The following is a 20,685-nucleotide window of genomic DNA, read 5'->3' as shown; positions in this document are numbered from 1 at the left end:
CTCCACTGAAGCTGATTTCTGCCATGGTATTTATGCGTATTTGACAGGAGACAGGAACAAGATTCAAGTGACGAATCATTTGTCATTATTATTATTATTTCTAATACTACTAATACTCTTGTCAATATTATTATTGGACAGACTTATCAAATACAAACCAGCCAGGCTCGCACCAGGACCAGGTGAGAGAGCCACTCTTGCTGGCAGTACTTATAGAGACACTTAACAGAAATGCACGTTTTGGGGAGAGGTGTGATGAAGGCTGAAGAGGGAAAGCAATCATTTGATTTTAGATTGAATTTGAAATTATACTTTTCCAGGCTGACAGGCTTACCTGCAACAGTGTCTGATGTTGTGGACATGATCTTCAAGAACTTAGTCTGCACCTACGTGTAGCTGTTGCACAAATTGTGCTTACCTGCTTCTGTGATGGTAATGAATTTGCACTTGTTTGTCTGTTGGAAAAAGAATGCTTGGGGCAGTAGAATTTTCCTCATTTAGAGACTGATTTAAAATCAACTGAAATGAAAAATGTATCCTTGACTTCAGCAGACAAGAAATCTAACACTTAAACTCTATTTTGTAGTTGTGATCAGGCCCCCAAAAGCACAGCTATCTGCTTGTATGTTCCCATTTTGAAGCAGATTTGTTCCCAGGTGTATTTTTTATTTAATTATTTGTCACTGCTTCATAGTTTTGCAATTAGAACTGTCTGGTCTCATTTGCAGAAATGATAACCTGTCACGGACACAGGAAAATAAGTAATTTAAAAGGATGGGAAACATTAAAGTCCTGAAAGGACTCCCTATCTCAATACATATGTAACTCCAGCAACTCATTAACTTTAGCTGCCTTTTGCCAATATGGTGTTTGCAGCTGAACATGTTGTGTTTGTGCTATACATACAGGCATAATAACACATAAGGTCACTCTATAGGCAAATAATCTTAGCAAATTTCTCTTCTGCTGGTACAACTGCAACAAAACTAATTTTGTGATGAGGTAGAGTGCAGTCTTTGTTGACTGTATTATGTCTAACAGTAATGAGTTTCTTAAATATACTGTGTTTGATAGGGCTCATTTGTACTACAAGGTAAAGTTTAAAATTTGCTAGTTCCCCTGTTCCGTTAAACACACTTCATACTTCAGTATCTTGTTGCAGCGTTTGTTTTCCTAGGACTTTTCAAAAATAACAGCAATACACAATTTCTGATGTTAGGTATAAGAGGAGATTGTTTTGAGTTAAAAAAAGCAGAGACAAAGGTGGATGTCTGAGAAGAAACAGTCCGTGTCCTGGTGTTTGCAGGGTCTAGTCCCCATGCACAACTATCAGGTCCCCAAACACAACCAGCCAAACTTGAGGGTTTGAGGGGAGAGGAGGGGGAATATTCTAGGTCCCAAAAGCACCTAATAAACTAAAAGCTCAAAACAAAAAATCAAAAATTCATTGCAATAAAAGTCTACTGGTGAATAGGATGCTGCAATGGGTTGGTAGTGGCAGACAAGCCAAGAAATGAAATGCTCTTCTCTGTGTGATTTTTTTCAGGTGTGAACAGCTAGCTGGGGTGAATTAATGTCAAGGAACTTCATTTGGTACTTAAGAGAAATAAGTGTGTGTTCCCTTTTTTGTGAAGAGGTTGTATTCTTAGCTAAAAGGCATTTCATTATGTCCTTCTGTCCTGGTTTTGGCTGGGATAGAGTTAATTTTCTTGCCAGTAGCCAGTACAATGCTATGTTTTGGATTCAGTATGAGAATAATGTTTAACACACTGATGTTTAGTTGTTGCAAAATGGTGCTTACCCTAATTCAAGAGCCTGTGGAATTTCCCATGCTCTGCCAACGAGGAGGTGCACAAGAATCTGCAAGGGGAGACAGCCAGGACAGGTGACCGGAACTAGCCAAAGGAATATTCCATACTGCAGAACATCATGGCCAGTATATGAACGGGTGGAAGTTGGCCAGTCACTGCCAGTTGCTGTGGGACTGACTGTGCATCAGTCAGTGGGTGGTGAGCAACTGTACTGTGCATCACTTGGGCTGGGGAGGAGGGGGAAGCAAGTAACTGTGTGGTACTCAGCTGCTGGCTGGAGTTAAACCACAACACCTTCATAAAGGACATTAATTTGGTCACCCTTCTGATTACTTCTGTAGGAATTATGGTTTTTCCCACCAAAAGAATAATTCCCCAAGACCTTTCCTCAAACACAAATTGCTGCTTTTAGCTTTTTTTACAGAAATAGATCTGGACACCATGTTCAGGGTGGGAAATATAAAGGAGCATCTGGAACTGCTCTTAGCTGGAAGAAATAAATTACTAGTAACATTCTAAATACTATTCCATAGGAATATCTGCTCACTCACAAAACATTATACCTCCTTGTAAAAAAGACTGTTCAGAAAAACAGCCTTGGCTTTTATTTGCAACTGTTGCAAAATAATATGCCTTGATATGTATCCGCACAAGCCACCCCTTGTGTAAGAAGAAACCTACTGCTGGTGAAGGCATTCACTTTCTCAGTCTTCCCTTTTCTAGGGCAAATGCAAGTAAAAATGCCCTCCCCTGACCTCTCCCAAGCATGAGTCCAAGTTTGGGAGCTCCTTCAGAGAATCGTGTTTCTGCCTTTCACCCAAACTCTTGGCTCAGTCCCTGTGTAACAATGTTATCATGCTTGAAAGCTTATGTACTAAGAAAAAAGAAAACACATAGGCAAAAATTTCCACCAAGTGTTGTAAGTAATCTCCACTAGTTAAGGTCAGCAAGGCTGCCTCAGCAGGGTGAGCCATATAGTTGCAACAGCAGCCTTTCCTCTCATCCTTGCTTTTCCATGAGAAATGGTAAGGCAGAAAATCCACTCATGGCAATGTCTACCAGCGATGCTGATGGTGCTTCACAGAACTTTTTACTGGATTTTCCTCTCTTCCTCTCTTTTCCCTCACACCAACATACACCTGTGCAGAACTAGGCATCTGTGATTGTGTGAGGACCCTGTGGTGTTTCTATTACAGTGAGTGTATTGGCTTTATGTGGCAAGGTTCTGGCAGCAGCAGGGCTGTGGGGGCGGCATCTGTGAGAAGACACTAGAAGCTTCCCCGATGCTGGGCAGAGCCACTGCCAGCCAGCTGCAAGACAGACCCACTGCTGGCCAGAGCTGAGCCCATCAGTAACGTTGGTATCACCTCTTTGATAATGTATTAAAGAAAGGACAAGAACATCTGTGCAGCAGCTGAGAGAGAGAACATGTGAGAGCAACATCCCTGCAGACCGTCAGGGCAGGGCAGGAGGAGAGGGAGGAGGTGCACCAGGTGTTGGAGCAGAGATTCCCCTGCAGCCTGTGGTGAAGCTCATGGTGAGGTAGACTGTGACCCTCAGCCCATGGAGGTCCTCATGGGGGAGCAGATATCCACCCACAGCCCATGGAGGTTAATGGTGGGGCAGACATCCACCTGCAGCTCATGGAGGACCCCATGCTGGAGCAGGTGGATGTGCTCTGAAGGAAGCCAAGACCCCGTGGAGAGCTCACACAAGAGCAGGTTTTCTGGCAGGAAACAGGGTTCCTGTAAGGAACCCACACTGAAGCAGTCTGTTTTTGAAGAAGTGCAGCCTGAGGGAAGGATCCATTTGAAGTTTGTGGAGGACCTTGTTCTGTGGGTAGGGACCCCAAGCTGGAGCAGGGGAAGAGGGTGAGGAGGGAGAAGCAGTAGAGACAGTGTGTGATGAACTGACCACAAGTCCTGTTCCCTGTCCCCCTACACCACTGTGTAGGAGGAGGTAGGGAAATTGGGAGTGAAGGTGAGCCCAAGAAGGGAGGGGTGGGGGGAAGTGTTTTAAGACTGTTCTTATCTCTCATTATCCTACTCTGTTTGATTGGAAATAAATTAAATTCCTTTCCTCAAACTGAGTCTATGTTGCGTGTGACAGTAATTGCTGACTGATCCCCCCGTCCCTATCTCCACCCATGAGCTTTTTGTTGTATTTCCCCTCCTGTTCTGTTGAGGAGTGGGAGTGATAGAGCATCTTGGAGAGTAGCTGGTGGCCAGTTAAGGTCAACCCACCACATAGAGAACTACATATAAAGCAAATAATCTGACTGATTATTCATCACATGGGGAGAGTCCCCTTGCCAGGAACAAAGGAACAGGGAGATCAAAGGATGCATTCTAGATAACCAACAGATCTTGGGAAAAACAACTCCCCCATCTTCGTACCTCTTTCCCAACCATAATCCATTCCTCACTTCATATATTTTTGATATATTTGAGGGAGAAGAACATCTTCCCTTCTTGTATGTGCAATATCTAATTCAATGAAGCTGACTTTTGAATGGGTATCTTGTCCATTGCAGGAATAAGTGTTATCGATTTGTTAATAAGTTAAGATTGATTGATTATATTAGATTGATTGATTGATTTTATAAAATCATTTAATAGAATTAAAATATAGAGGAATAAGAAAATTTTTATGGAAAATTTACAGCTATATAGTAGAAGTAGTTATGACATCTTTTGCACGTCCTGTACCAAGGCTAGAAGAAGGGCCTGGAACTATTGTGGAAAAACTTAGGTAATAACTTTAGGGTTGAAAGGTTCCTTTGTACTTAACCAGTCTTCTTTACGTAGAGGTGCATTGAAATGTCAGAGGATGAGATTAATGGGAACTGGGGAGAGTCGACTGGAACAGCTTGTAGGTGCCTGCCAAGAAACTGTGAACTTTAGTAAAAGGTAATTCCGGCAGGGGGAGATCGCGACCACCGACTCATATACCACCTACCCAAATCGTACCCTAGACCCATTTCTAGACCTTTCTAAGCTTTACTGTGCAGAATCGGATATAGGAGGAGAGTATGTAAATGATTTATGGGAAATGTTATGATTATGCATGAATATTTAATGAATATGTATGAATAAGTTCTATATATGGAATCTGAGTTTGGGACCTGGTGTGCGTTGATCGTGAGAGGACTCGCTCACGCACCCGGCCGTCAATAAAGAAGTGTCTGCTTATCTACATCACATTGGTGTCGATAAGTTCTTCATTCCGAGATTTCGGTAACATAAGAACCTTCATACCAGTAACACCACTGTAGAGGAATGAGATAGAAATGATTGTCTGCTATGTCAGGCCTGAAAACACCAAAAGAGGTGTCTGTCAGACAACTCATGCAATGCCACCGGCAGTGCTCACTCTGCCAAGTTTTCAGCTGTATAAAGATTCAATTCCAGAACAAGTTTAGATACTTTAAGAAGAATATAAAGCAAAACAGAGAGGAGAGCTGTGGGGGAGATAAAGGGAAAACTTTACAGTGCTCAGTCAGTGGAAAAACTTTATGGGAGATCACCTGCATTCATGGCTGGAGAAGAAATCCCTGAGGTGACTCAGCAGGAGAAATACAGACCCTTAAGCTATTTTATCAGTATCAGGCCAGAGGCTAATATAGCTCTAGATTTTATAAAGCTCAGTTTCCCTTAAATGTTGCTTTACATAGCAGTAAAGTGGATTAAACTGGTGTGTGAACTACATTACACTTAGTCTCTACTCAAGAAGATGAAAGAAATCCCACAGAAACCTACTTCAGCAGCTAAATCAAAAAGCTGAAGACTGGCAAAATCTGCAGGTTCAGCTGGCAGCAGATGTTAGCAGCGAAGAGGTACTGTATGTCACCTCCATTCAGCTTTGTAACATGCTTATAGCTGTAGGTGAACCAGTCCTGAAGAATGACAGTTTCTGGGAAAAGGTTTTAAGTTAGCCATTGTGACACAAAAGAAAAGAGATACAAATGATAAACATGATTACCTAATATTCATCTTGTCTTGGTATTTTGTTTGCTTGATACAAAACAAACCCTTCATTTTCACTTCCACTGAAAAGTAATTTTTGTTTGATTTGTGTTTACCTTCATTGGAGCAAGTATTGATCTTTTTCTGAGTGACATGAGCATGACTATACATAAATATACAAATATACAGGGGATCAGATTTCCCTTTCACATCTGTCTGGCCTGGCTCACAAATCTGTCCCCCCAAAAAAAAAAGGGGACTCAGTCTTTTCAATCATTTTGAAACATATATTTCCAAAGACTGACATTTGTCTATAACACGTATTTAAGAAAAAAAAGGATCAATGCCTTTAGTACAAAGTATGTGGCTACAGCTTTTCCAGAGAATTTTATTTTCACATCTCTGCATGGAGTGTCCTTTTGAACCCCTTGTTACAAGACTTTGGAAAACCTGATCCTTATATAGATTCTTAAACAATGGAGCTGAAAAATTGTACCTCACCAGCAATGAAACATGTTTCAGCAATGAAACCTTAAAGGTTGCAGCTCCAGCTGATAAGAGACATTTGCAAAGGCAGGAAAACCTAGACAAAGCAAATAATGTAGAAGATCAGAGAGTAGTTGTGTAGCAGGGGGGACAGAGTAACAGAATCTGTTTTGGTTTCAAAGTGAGATTTGAGAAGTTTTAGTTTGACTTATTTCTGCCATTCCCCAGCTTGTATGCATCTTCATTTTTGTTTGCTTTATAATCTAGGCAATGTTCAAATTGTGCCTGTTTAACATGACAGCTGGGGGAAAGACACACAGGCTAAGAAGTCAAACCCCATTCACACGCTCACTGTCCAAGCAGGGTTCCTGGTCTGACCAGTGCTGAGATGAGAAAAGAAACTTCCAAGTGGTAAAACCCTGGCTAGATACAGATTTTTGGGTACAATTCCCTTGAAGACACTCACAAGGACAGATACTTACTTGGTGCTGGCTGAATACAAGCAACTATTGTCCAAGATCTGCAGGTGCTCCAGCCTTCACTGGCTGAAGCGAAGTTCTAATAAACTTTTTGTCTCTCACTTTTTTGAGGAGTAAGAGCTGCATTACAAAGAAGGCAAAGCAGTTACTCAAGTAAGCCTTAATATGGGAATGACTTCTTGCTATTCGATAAAATTTTATTCCTGTAGGGTGGCAGATACCTCCTTCTATCACTGGGTGGGATGAATCATCCCCCCGAAGGGACTGGTCTCCTCCATTGACTCTACAGGGTGCTCAAGTAGAGTCTTCAAAACAGCTGTTTCTGGTCTGCTCAGGATAGCTGAGAAGAATCCCAACATAAATTAAGAACGGGATTTACCCTATCAAACTGCTTTAAAATGTAAGAGACTTTGACCTTTAGAAATTGAGGCTTATCTACCTCCATTCCTGCAGTTTGCATGAAAGTATTTCCCTCACCAGTACATTTTTTCCTCTCTCAGAGCACAGTTGGTCCCCATGGAAGCCAGTGATGATCAAAGAATCACGGAATTGTTTGGGTTGGAAGGGACCTTAAAGATCATCTAGTTCCAACCCCTTGAAATGGGCAGGGACACCTTCCACTGGACCAGGTTGCTCAAAGCCACATCCAACCTGGCCTTGAAAACTTCCAGGGATGGGGCATCCACAACTTCTCTGGCAAACCTGTGCCCATGGTGTCTTACCACTCCCATATGAAAGGACTTCTTCCAATAACTAATCTAAACCTATCCTCTTTCAGTTTAAAACCATTACTCCTTGTCCTGTCACTACAGACCCTACTAAAAAGTCGGTCTCCATCTTTCTTATAAGCCCCCTTTAAGTATTGAAAGGCTGCTATAAGGTGTCTCCAGAACCTTCTCCAGGCTGAACAACCCCAACTCTCTCAGCCTGTCTCCATAGGAGAAGTGCTCCAGCCCTCTGATCGTCTTCATGGGCCTCCTCTGGACTCCTTCCAACAGGTCCATGTCCTTTTTATGTTGAGGGCTCCAAAGCTGAACACAATACCCCAGGTGGGATCTCATGAGAGTGGATTAGAGGGGTATAATTGCCTCCCTTGACCTGTCGGCCACACTTCTTTTGATGAAGCCCAGGATACGGCTGACTTTTTGGGCTGCAAGCACATATTGTCAGGCTACGTTGAGCTTTCCATCCACCAGCATCTCAACATCTTTTTCCTCAGGACTGGTCTCAATCCATTCTCCTCCCAGCCTATATTAGTACTGGGGGTTGCCCCAACCCAGGTGCAGGACCTTGCTTTTGGCCTTGCTGAACTTGATGATGTTTGCATGGGCCTATCTTACAAGCCTGTCAAGGTTCCTCCCTTCCCTACAGCGTGTCAACCTCACAGCACAGCTTGGTGTCATCAACAAAGTTGCTGAGGCTGCACTCAATCCTAGCGTCCATGTTGCCGACAAAGATATTGAGCAACAGTGCTTGCAGTATGGACCTCTAAGGAATGCCACTCACAGGTCTCCACTTGGACATTGTGCCACTGACCACAACTCCTTGAATGCAACAATGCAGCCATTCCTTAGCCACTGAGTGGTCCACCTATTAAATCCACGTCTCTCCAGTTTAGCTACAAGGATGTCATGCAAGACAGTGTCAAAAGCTTTGCACGAGTCCAGATAGATGGTGTCGGTTGCTCTTCCCTCATCCATCAACCTCAATGATGACTCATTAAATCCTGTAACAGCTGTGGAAGACTAGAGTTTATGGAATCATAGAATGGTTTGGGTCAGAAGGGACCTTAAAAATCATAAAGTTCCAGCCCCCTTGCCATGGATAGGGACACCTTCCACTAGACCAGGTTGCTCAAAACCCCATCCAACCTGGCCTTGAACACTTACAGGATGGGGCATCCACAGATTCTCTGGGCGGCCTGTTCCAGTGTCTTGCCACTCTCACAGTAAAGAAATTGATTTAAGGCAAGACCTTACAGGTCAGAAGGTGGGAATAGTCAACATCTGAAAGTTGGTCCTATAATCCCTATTAAGTTGTAGTTTACATTACACAAAGAACCTGATGAAAACTTTGGGCATGCAGCAACTAAGATGTCTAGGAACAAAGCTAGAGCTCATAGCTCCACTCAGCCACGGACATTTCAATATGAGGAAGTGTGACATAATGATGAGAGGGGGAAGAGGAAGAAGACGAGAAAATGGAAGAGGAAGGAAAATAAAGGGCAAAGAAGGAAGGGAAGAAAGACAAGGAAAGACTGAGATTGAATCTGTATTTCAACATCCAGTGCCATCCAGATTTTCTAGATTATTCTGTTCATAGAATGAGTTTGGTAGGTAAGGGTATGTAAGACACACCACACATCTATCTTGGATGAAAGTGTTATTATTAGCAAGGTTTCATGCAGCAAATGATCCATGTGGGCTGATGTCTCCATGCCCTGCAGCATTCCAGAAATGTGACTGAAGCCTCCATAAGTGAGGGGTTGAGTCAGACCAGACAACTGGATCTGAGCATGATGACTGTCTCCTGACCTGTTCTGCTAGCAAATGCATATTTGAGAGGTATGGCATAAAATGGGATTCATTTCATAATGCGTTAACCATGCAAAATGGGAACAGATATAGTTAGAAACCAGAAACGCTGTATAATGCATTGTACTTTCAGCCTGAGGTCTGAAAACTCTTTGCAGCATGATAACAACAATTTTAGGATGTGTCAAGATCTAGTAGACTGGAGTCACATTTAGATATCAAATCTCTATCCTCTGGCTGCAAGCCAAGAAATTCTTAATTTTTTTTCAAGGACTCTTCTAATCTAATCATATTAGCAGGGGTTACCAGCAGTTTATAATTATATTCCCTAACTGTTATGTACTTCAGTGCCTCTAAAATATTTACTTATTTCACAATGAAGTTGTGTCAGACAAAGACTACGAACATTATAAATACTCTCTCATCTGCAATGTAAATAAGAACCCTTCTTCCCAGCATAAACTATTTTCATGAAGATTCACAGTAGTGTGTAATGAGTGTTGTACTAGCATTAACAAATGAATCACGCAATATCTGAATATGTTGAGACAATAGTAAAATACATGGCCACTTGAAGAATTTCTTCATACACTGAAAAAAATGCACAAAACAACTTTAAAAATGGATGATAGTTCATGCCAGTGCTTTTTTACTTACTGACTGTGAAACATAATCAAGAAAAGAATCTGCTGTTTTAATGTATAGGTAGAATTGATAAGGAAACTTCATATATTAGTCAGGCCTTGACAAAGCCCGTTGCAGTCATTGGAAATGCTCTTGTTTACATTAAGGTTGTTCAAATGAGACCAGGAATGCTATTGCTATCAATATGTATTGTTATTGACATGACCCAGATTTGGTCTGGGTGGCTCAAAACCATCCATGTTTTATCTTAAGAGGGGGTGCTTAGGTTGAAGCTCAGCAAGTTGCATGTAACTCTGTTGAAATGCTTTTCTTTCAAGCAAGATTTTAACAGAACAAATGGGTTTTGGTTAAAATCTTTGTTTTCTTTTTATTAAAAAAATTGGCCAAAAGCCAACAAGCACTGATTTAAAGTCTTCTATAGTCCTTCTAACTTGAATTATTCTATGATTCCAGAGACTGTGTTGCAAGAAAATTTACATTTTAAAAAAAAGAGAGAAAATGGGAAAAACATATGTGTGGATACTCTGGGAGCCTGATTAGATGTCCTAAATCACCACTGAGTACATCTTCAGCAAAAATAATTTGTTAAAAAATTCGACACCTTCTGTGATAAATGCAGTCATGATTCATGTCAAAAATAGAATGTACTGTGATAGTGTAATTGTTGTACCCTGTGTAAATCTGGGACCTGTATCGCAGTTGTGGTGAGTGGGCACGTGTCGTTCTCCTTTAAGACAATGTGATGGCTTCCCCCTCCCCTGAGGCAATCGCTGCCTGGAAAAGCCCACCGAAGGACATAAGGAAAGCTAAACCATGCCAGGGAAGGCCCGACAAAGGAGACAAAGACCTTGAGATCTGAAAAAGCGCGCCAAAGGAGAGCCGGTAGGAGGAGAAGGCGAACCCTAACGGCCCAATGCGGAAAGAGCGGGGCGAACATCTGGCGAGAAGAGATTGGTCAAGACCCAGGGATAAAAGACGCTGCTTTTAGGACTCAGGTGTGCGTGTGGTGGAACTAATTGAGTTCTCCACGCACCCAGCGCTGGTTTTGCTTATTGTTTCTCAACCTAAATTGATTGAACCCAAAATAAAATTGTTTTAATTGCTATTGTTTATAATGCTTCCATGAAAGATAGATTATACTTCCTTTTCTCCCTTCACCCAACTTTGCTGTGGAAATGGAAGAAAATGTCCCTGTAAGTGAGAATTTTTGCCCTTCAGTACCTCTATTATCCACTCCAAATAAGAGATTATATACCACCACTTGTCACCATCAATGAAAACAAAACTACCTTTGTGCACTCAGCATTAACAAAACCTTTCCTTCTTCTGTCCATCACATCTCATAAATTGTCTGAACTATTCCCTTTCTGTCCAAACTCAGATGAGTAAGGGTTTCGGGAATACAGGAAAGAGTTAAATTGTGCATACTGCTGTAAGAAGATTGTGCAATGCTTCCAAAGTATTGCTAAACTCTGGTTTTGCCAGCCTTCTTCTGGAGTATTGTTCTACTCATGGATGACCTTGGAGGACACTGTGCCTCCATTTCACAGAAGTTTCATTGTAAAGTTTGTGTTCTGCATGGCTGGAATGGAGGAAAATATAAATTGTGATTTAGAGACTGAAATTCAGTTTCTGGTGTAGCTGCATTTCCTCCATTACTTTGGAAAGTAGAAGCAAAGCCTTAAATTCCTAGCAGAAGTTGACTAGCAGCCAACACAGAGACCTGAGCATGGCCCAGATGTGCTTGTAGCATGCTAGTTCAAGGGAAAATCCAGGATCAAAATCACGTTTACTGCACAGTCTCTATGAATTACTGTCTTCACAACTGACTGGGGTAAGACATGGTAATCCAACCAGAAATGGTGGATATGTGAATCCTGACAGCTACCTGCTTTTCCAGAGAGAGGGATGACGCCAGCACAAAAGCTAATGTTGAAAAGTATTCTTGGTAATGGAGATGATAGGCTGTCCTCCCACAGTGAGGGTCTTTAAATGGGATCACCACGTATTAGGCTACTAACAAAGGGGAGCTGTATGCCTTCCTCAGAGTGTGTTGGCCAGCTCTCTAAAATGTTTCAACCTATAACCAGCATGATTTCTACAACTCACATCAGCCACTTTCCAAGCAGGATGTAATTTTGTGTAGGCAGCCTGACAGCTTAGTAGCAGCAATGATTGCGTCAGTGGAGAATACAATACATGATTGACTGTTATCAACCTGCTGCCAGAAGCTGCATTCACAGTCCGTCCGTTATCTCTTCCAGTTGTCTCAGATGTGGAGAAAGAGGCAGGAAAATCATGGATCCTGGCAGAGAAGGGGGAAGGAGGAAAGGCAGTAGCCAGTCCCTGGGGTCTTGGGAGCAATGAAAATCACCTGAAATAGGACCTCTGCTGTGACATGGTGATACAGCAATAAGCCAGCAGTCCTCTGCATGAGAGTGAGGTGATGTGTGAATATGAGCGTGGAAATCTGACTCAGGCAAAACAAAGAGGAAATTGTCCTTTGGTATTTCCAAACTCATACGGCAAATGACAAAGAAGACACAACAGCTCTAGGTCCCCTCACACATTATCAGAGCTTTGAAGATACTTTCATGTTCATACAGTAGCTATGTGTGACTTCTCCAGGTTAAGTGCCACAACAGGATTTCAAACAGCCTATTTGCAAGCACAATATTAGTTAAACTACCTGTGAGCCTGCGGAGAGAAGTGTATTCATGTTATTGCAGTGTCTTCCATATACTATACAGGTAATGAGTTATATTTGTTTTGCATTTTGAATATGCAATGTTCATACACAATGATATATGTATAAATACTAGCTCTAGGTCCCTCTCAGCACAATGATATGTAATCAATCAGAAATATTTAACAAGGACTCATATTAGCTTCAGGCTTGATAGTGTGGGTTGCTCAAAGTGGGGGATGAATAATTGCATCTCTTAATAAATTCCACTCTTCCCAGTGGCACTTTGTCCTTTATCAGCCCAGTTGCATAGAAATCAGTGATTTACAGGAAAGAATAAATGAAATTTCTTAACACAGATGAGAATTGTGTAATTTAGGCTGATTAAACGGGGAGTTTTCTGTTATGTGAAAAGACAATTTAAATGACCTCTGCTGTAGACAGGAGGGAGGGGAGGCTTTAAAGTTAAGAATGAAGAGTAAAAAAATTTTCTTACAAAATAACTTAAAAGAGCTCTTTGTATCATGAAAAGCAGCTATGCTGATATTTACCTCCATAATTATACACAGACTACAACCACTTGTGTGACTTAATCTAGCTTGTGATTTTGAACTGCAATTCTAAAACCTCAAAAATATGTTGCTATACTATAAACAATGAAGGAGAGCGGAAGTATGAACATCTCTCAACAGCCTTTTGGGTATGGAAGAGCCATTTCATTTATGGTCCTTTAGCTGTTAGCCTAAGGTCTGCTGTGCAAACACTTAAGTTTACACTGAATCTTATGTACTTCTTTTCTCTAAGACCAACATAGGTACAAACTTTGTATAAAATCCTCCAAATCTCACACTGACTTACACTGACATTACTTCATAGTGTTCCAGCATGAAATTTACTTTACCTGCTACTTTAACTTCCTCTGCATTGCCAAAGCTGAGAGACATTTTGTCAGTGGAAGTAAAATTTCTGTCTTGCTATCTAGATGTGGTAGCATTTTACACATGTCCTTCTAGACAAAGGAGAAGCAAATTTGTTCATATTAACCATTGCAGTTAAATCTTTGGTTAGAGATAAAAAAGAAAATATTAAATTAAGAAGTAATTTTATCTGGAGTTTTTAAATGTGAGAGCAAGCTCTGTTCTGTTGACAAGAGCAATACTCTCCTTGTGAGTACAAAATTCCCTTGAACGATGAACAGACTGTCATCACAGAGGTCACATCTGCAGAAAAAAAAACCTACTGTGCCATTAATTTGATGTAAACTAAACATAAGTGACAGTTCTTCATCCTCAGAAGGACTTGCCATTGCAAAGATGTTATTAACATACAGAGATCTTGTTTACAACTGTTGTTAAAATGTCAGTTAGACAAATCAGTCAACCAACCTCCTTTATCCTTCTTTGCCTTTTGCTGTTGCTGCTGAGCTGCTGATGACAAATGAAGACACAGTCATTCAGGGTGAACAAAGGAGACTTTCTGATAGGTAGAAACTTCCTCCTTTCTTTTGTTTTCAAACAACAATAGAGGTTTTTGTCTCAAATCTGTGTGTCAGCAGCTGCAGACATGCTGAGAAATTGTGCTTGGTCATCATGATTAGGATTTGAACCCAGATTTTTACTGCTCTAAAATCCTGAGGCTTTAGGCAGAGACATGACCTTCTGCAGGAACACAGAGCTAAAAGGAGAAAGTAGTTTTTGGAAAGTTATAATAAACAGATTATTTTATTACACTTACATAGATATGGACACATAAAAGCTCATAAAACATATAGAACTGATGTAAAGCTAATTAGAAAGAAATATTTTATTTTAGTAAACAGTAAGGATTGCAGTTCCCAGGAAAAGAGGTTTCTGGTGGAACAAATTCTGGCTTTAAAGGTAGGACCAGTACTTGAGGTTTGATTTATTCCCTCTTCCAAAATAGAAAGATCTGGTGTTCCAGAGATGAATCTGGTGCAAGAAGTTTGAGAATAGGGTGTGATAAGAGCACCAGAGAGCTCCCTGCACAGATTTCCTTTGTCTTTGGTTGAAAGTAGATGTCCTGTTTTACTAAGGAGAAAAAAAACGAACTACTTGATGTCTGTATTAAGTTAAAGTGTATCACAGAAGGCTAACAATTCACCAAGGCAACAGACCTTCACCTGATTTAAACTAATATTTCACCAGTATATGTTGATTTAAACAACCACCAGCAGAGTAAGTCAGATCTTTCCTTGCTCTGGCCTTTCACATATCATTATAGAAAGGTCAGGCAGTTTTATTTGGAGCAAGACTTTAAATTCTTGAGAAGTCAAAACTTAACTCAAGTTAGGTTTATAAACATTGTGCCTTCCAGACTTCTAAAATCCTGTATTCTTTTGAATTTCCTTGGAGTGCAGCTTGTTCCTTGACAAGAAGAAAAGACTAAATATGGAGGTTAATCCTTTCTTTGTCGGGAAAGAATATTTAACAGAAAAGGGGGGGGGGGGGGGGGGAAGCCTTTGAAGAAAGGTTTATTTACAAAAAATCTAGCTCCTGCAGCAAATACTTACGAAGACAAAAATATTTGGACTATAATTTTCTGTCATGAAGTGTGCATGAAGGAGTGTTATTAAGTCTGTGTTATTGAGACTGTGAAACCCCACACTACATTGTAAATCTCTGACTAAATATCGTTATTTAGCATCCCTAAAAGTGCAAGATATAGTGGTTTAATTATTTTAATCCTTTGACCATTCCTGTGCACATACAACATTCCAAAATGTTGTACTCAGTGTTTGGCAGATACTTGGTCTTGAAGGAAAACTTTTTACTAAATTTTTCTCTCTCTTTTAAAACTCACTGGTTTTGGTTGATATCAAGAGCTAGAAAGCTAAAGCATACAGGAAAGCAGACAAGAAAAGTTATGGTAGCAAACAAATAGATTGCCATAAAATTTCCTCATATAAAATCAGAATTTCCAAGGAAATTCTATGTTCCACTTCAGAATTCTCTGCAAATTCCATCTAGTTGGTATCAGATCTAAAATAGCCTCTCCTTTGTAGCTTTATGCACACAAGACAAAAACAATGAACACTGTCCACTGCAAGAATTCTACAAATGCTTTGCATCCTTCAGTCTTGGCTTTTTAATATCTAACAATATAAAACCCTTCATCATCTACCAGTTCTGTCAGGAAAGTAAATATAACATGTATTTAAAAGCATAAGAAAGAGGTTTGTTCATTATTTCCTTCTGATTAGTGATATACAGATGATTCTTACCCTAATTTACTTTATTTTTTTTTTTTTTTTCTGCTTGCTTCTTATTTTTCTGGAATTAGGATACTAAACTCTCAAACATTTAGAAAGGGTCCCATTAGTCTTATCCCTAGGCAACTCAAAAGCTTCCCCTTTTTTCTGCCCAGATATTAATCCAGCCATTAGGCTTTCTCTTTCCTTTTCTTTTTCCCTTTCACCTTCCCCTTCCCTTTTCACTCATAATGCCTTACTTTCACATACAGTGGTTTTTATTGTCTGTCCCCTTCAAAGGAAATTTACAGCACCTTTATTAATTCTCTAAGATTATGTTTGAAGGTGTTCTTTCTGTTCTCTGAGACATCTTCACACCATCCTTCCCTCCCAGGATGATACTGCTTGAAGAAAGATGTTGTCACAGCACTGCCAGCACTATCTGTGAAGACCCAGAATTTGTCAGTGCTGGCCTGAGACACTACCCTAAAGTGGAGATACCAGTAGGAACACAAAGTCTCTGCCTCCAGGTGCTCACAAATCCCTTCTGCTGTGCTCAAGGTCACTGGGCAGTACTACCAGAGAAGGGAGCAGATGTGGCAAATGATGAGGCAGATGAGGACAGGGACACCTTGGGTTGGGACTCTGGGCAGCAACGCCCTTCCCTTGACTAATGGTCAGTTCTGCAGACAGGTAGCACCACAGTCCTCAGAATACTTTTTACTTTTTGCAGGGCATCTGCTCTACTTTAGAGATTTGTGGCTCTAAAACAAGCCAAAGACAAGACCCTCTTTTCCTAATAAAGTAGGTGATGGTTCTTCTGCCCATGGCACAGCAAAATTATTTTGACCCAAGTAGCTTCCAAACACACACTTTGCATGAGAATTACTTTCCCACACATGCTTCACTCTCCCTCTTTTAGTGCTATACAAAATTTTGGTGCCTGGTGCATACAGCCCCAGGACATTTTTTTCATGAATAACTCATAAAAACCACATTCAGCCTCCCGAGAAAAGCAAAGTATGTTTTCTAATATAGCCAAATAGCTTGACTTTTGAATGTTTTATATTTGCAGCTGAGGCCCTGCAAGCAATATTAATTATTGTCAGTAGGTGAGGTCCTTGTGATCAAAGAATTAAAATTTGCATGCAATTTCATTATGAATAACTGTCATAAAAAATAACAGATATGTGGAGAGTGTATTACTCTAATATGGTTATGTTCAAGGTATGACACATTTAATATATACATATACACACACATATTACAACATGATTCCCTTATATTTTTCTTCTTCTTTAAGTCTATAGTCCTAAAATGTATAAAATTAGTTGGCATAAAAGACCAACGATTCAGTAGTAAAGACCTGTCTAGCTTCCTGGACCTCCATTCTGGCCATCCAGGGCCATAGGCTACTGCTTCAAAAGCTGTTCTTCAGCCAACAGTTACAAACATAGGCTCAAGGGCACCAGCCTGCCCTCTTTTTGTGTCATGGGCAGTGGAAAGGAACAGCCTTTTCTTTCAGCTCCTGAACATCAGAAAATGGATGGGTTTGTATGCAAAATATGATGATTTTTTTTCTGATGTTAGTAGCCTTTCACAGGGTCAAAGCTCATTAAGATTTCTACAGTTCTACAAAATAGCAATGTAAATGCCACAGAGAACATAGTAAGGGTGGAGGTTTGGTCATCCCTCCCAAAATACTCTCTTTTTGGAGTATTGAATGAATCACAACTTGATCCAGACTCCAGTGATGCTACCTTATCCCGTCAATCTTGCAAATGCAGAATATGTCCAACCCAAATCTGGTTCCATCACACATTTGTATGCATAATTGTGTCCAAAACCTACAGCAGCACAAACTGCAGCACACACTGCTGCTACCAACAGTTCTAGCTGCTCTGTGTTTCTGCCACACAGCTAAAGGGAGAAGCACGCTCTTTTAATAAGAAACACAAATGACACATTCTGTGCCAGTCCTCCCTGATAGGTAGTGCCAGCCTGGGTGCAGAAAAACCTCTTGGAGACTTATCTCTTCTTCCATGGCTCCTCCAGGCTGGCAAAGGGACAGAGCACTGCAGAGTAACGCAGATCTCCTTTCTCCTCTAAGATCTGTGTGCTGCCGGGCAGCCTGTGACACTGGCATCATAGCTGATGTCTTCAAATTGCTGCTGGTTAGGCAGGAAAAGTGTTGGTCTGAGAGAGCTGCTCAGCTCTACATTAACTGTGTGAGCCCTCGAGGGAGACATCCAAGAGGGTAATGGAGGCAGCAGCTGCTGATACTTTAGTCTTGCATGGTCTGTGTTTATGTTTCTGTGTTCCAAGTATTGCCAGGGGTAGTAAAGGAGAGTAATCAAGACCACCCTATGATAACATTAGGAGGAGAAAAGTTGTGAAGCTAACTTGGAGAATGCTTTGGGAGATCCTTCATACCTCTTCTGAATGCACAGGAAAAACACGTTATTCAACAGTAGCAGGATTAATGAATCCCACATCCCCTCAGCCTTGCATTGTCACCCTCCATTTATCTTCTGTGTTCTATGCCTGCAGCCACTGAAAATGATGTTTGGGCATAACTAGTAACAACATTTTTGTATTAGCTCCCAGCTGTGACGGCAGCTGTCTCGCAAGCTGATAAGCACGGCCTCAGTGTGACGCAGCTTCTCTTCAGCTTAGGGTGATGGCAGGCAGCTATTTTGTGTGGACTGAACCACCATGGCTGTACTGTAAAATGTCCTGTGGCAGACTGCAGAGACGGGATGGTGCCAGAGGTCCCAGCCGTGAGGCACAGGTCGCAGCGGCTGATCAGGGTTGCTAGGCATGCAGGCCTCGGGTTTGTTGGGTAAAGACAGTTCTAGAGACAGCAAAGACAACAGAAGATCAGTAACTGGGAACTAATAGGGGAAAAAAGGAGCACGTAGGCAGAACTTGCCAAAAAAAAACATGAAAACAAACTCAGGTGGAGCCAAGAAGGAAGATGTTATCAACACCTATGTCTTCCGCCTTCCAACACAGAGTAGGAAACCCGCACCACTACCATCACACCCCTCCCAGCAAGAAACCCAGGACCCTGATGACTCCCTGTACCAGACACAGGCACAGACAAACACCCACACACCCTCCCGACCACAGCTGTGAACCACAGGACTTGGGGAAGAATGTGAAGAGCGAGCATAGCAGCAGCGAGATTGGCAGGTACTGGGAAGTGTTTCTGTATTCAGTTCTAACTGCGTTATTGAGGTTTTTCACTATTAATTCGTACTGTGGTTATTTTGACTGGCACAGTGTGCTCCACATATAATGCTATCATTCTATGTTATTACAGAATTTGCCCACACCCTCCCCCCCAAACTCATGACATTTTCTTAGACACTTCCCTTTCCTTTTTGATATTAATGAGGTTGAGGGGTTTAATGGTGATTTATTTGATTTAGTCAATTTCTGAAAAGCATACTGAAGTAGGAGGTAGGCAATAAACTTTGAATGATTACTGTAATTATATAATAAGTTTCCAAATGAGGTCAGTTAATATCTATTGTTTTCTTCTCCTGTTGTTTGCACTGAAATTTGACTTGCTCTCCATTTATTAAAAAAAAAGGGATTTTCCATAACTCCTTAACTTTTATCAACATTTAACAATGTTCTTATTTTAAGCCAAACTCTCTGCTCTTTGAGACCAAAAGGTATACTCCTCCTGAACAACAACAAAAAAAATGCTATCTGGATTTTAGATTACATGAGATCTAAATTCTAAGTAGAAGACATCTCATTTTCATTTATCATTTTCTGACTACACTATAACCTTTTCAAAGGCATCATGTAAATGTTATTTACTGCACTATAATGGATCATCATTCATGGACTTTCAGACTGGTAAGCGGATTATAAAGCACATACACATCATTGCCAATGGTTAATGACAACCTTAAACTCAAGCTTAACATTTTCTTGTCCCATCAGCTGAGCAATAGCAATTCAGTTACATTGATGCAGGAACTGTTAAAACCAACATATAACATATAATTAATAAATAAGCATCCTCATCATTGTTCTAATGATTATGAATAATAGAAAATCATGTCCTACAGGAACTAGAAATGGTGTAAACTGTCCAATGGAGTCCACTGGATGTTCAGATGACAGAGGCAGTAGAAATACCTGAAAAGGCCTGGTTCCAGTCCTACGTATATCTGTGTTCTCTCAAATCTATGGATAAGAAGTACTTTGGTCCTATTTACAGCAGAGCTGAGTGTGCATCTCTTTTATACTAACTATCAAACAGTATAAATCCATCAAGGGAATGTCTGAGTAGTGCCCAGATTGGAAGAACAAATTGGCAAAATTTTCCTTTATCCTTTTCATCTCAATATTATTGCCCTTTTATAAGAAGCTAGGCATTTTCTTTTGCTCATCAGTGACTGTTCCTAGCTTTTTATCATCTGTGTGCTATCACATTCATTTACCTGGCTCTCTTATTCTATACCTTCAGGTTCCTGACATTGGTTGGTTGGTTGCGTTTGGGTTGGGTTGGGGTTTTTTTTTGGGGGGAGGGGGGGAGGTTGGCTTTTGTTTTGGTTTGTTTTTTTTTATAACTTGCAGGTTACACTTGTTTATTACTGGCTTTTTCCATGGAGGGATGAGTATAGCACTGGATATGTTCTCAGAAAGTACCTCAACATTCTGTGATGTACTGTTTTTATGGAGCAAATTCAAGGTTGCCACATGGCAGCCAGCTTTTCAATAGAAGATCAAAATGCTTGTAAGGTAATCCACACAATATTCTGAAACTGAAAAATTATGAGGGCTGACCCTTTGTTCCATCCTCCAGATAAATACAAGCACAGGACCAGAATAATGGGTGACTGCAACTC

This window comes from Falco punctatus (assembly GCF_963210335.1).
Source record: "Falco punctatus genome assembly, chromosome: Z".
NCBI lineage: Eukaryota > Metazoa > Chordata > Aves > Falconiformes > Falconidae > Falco > Falco punctatus.
This window is presented reverse-complemented; position numbering follows the sequence as displayed.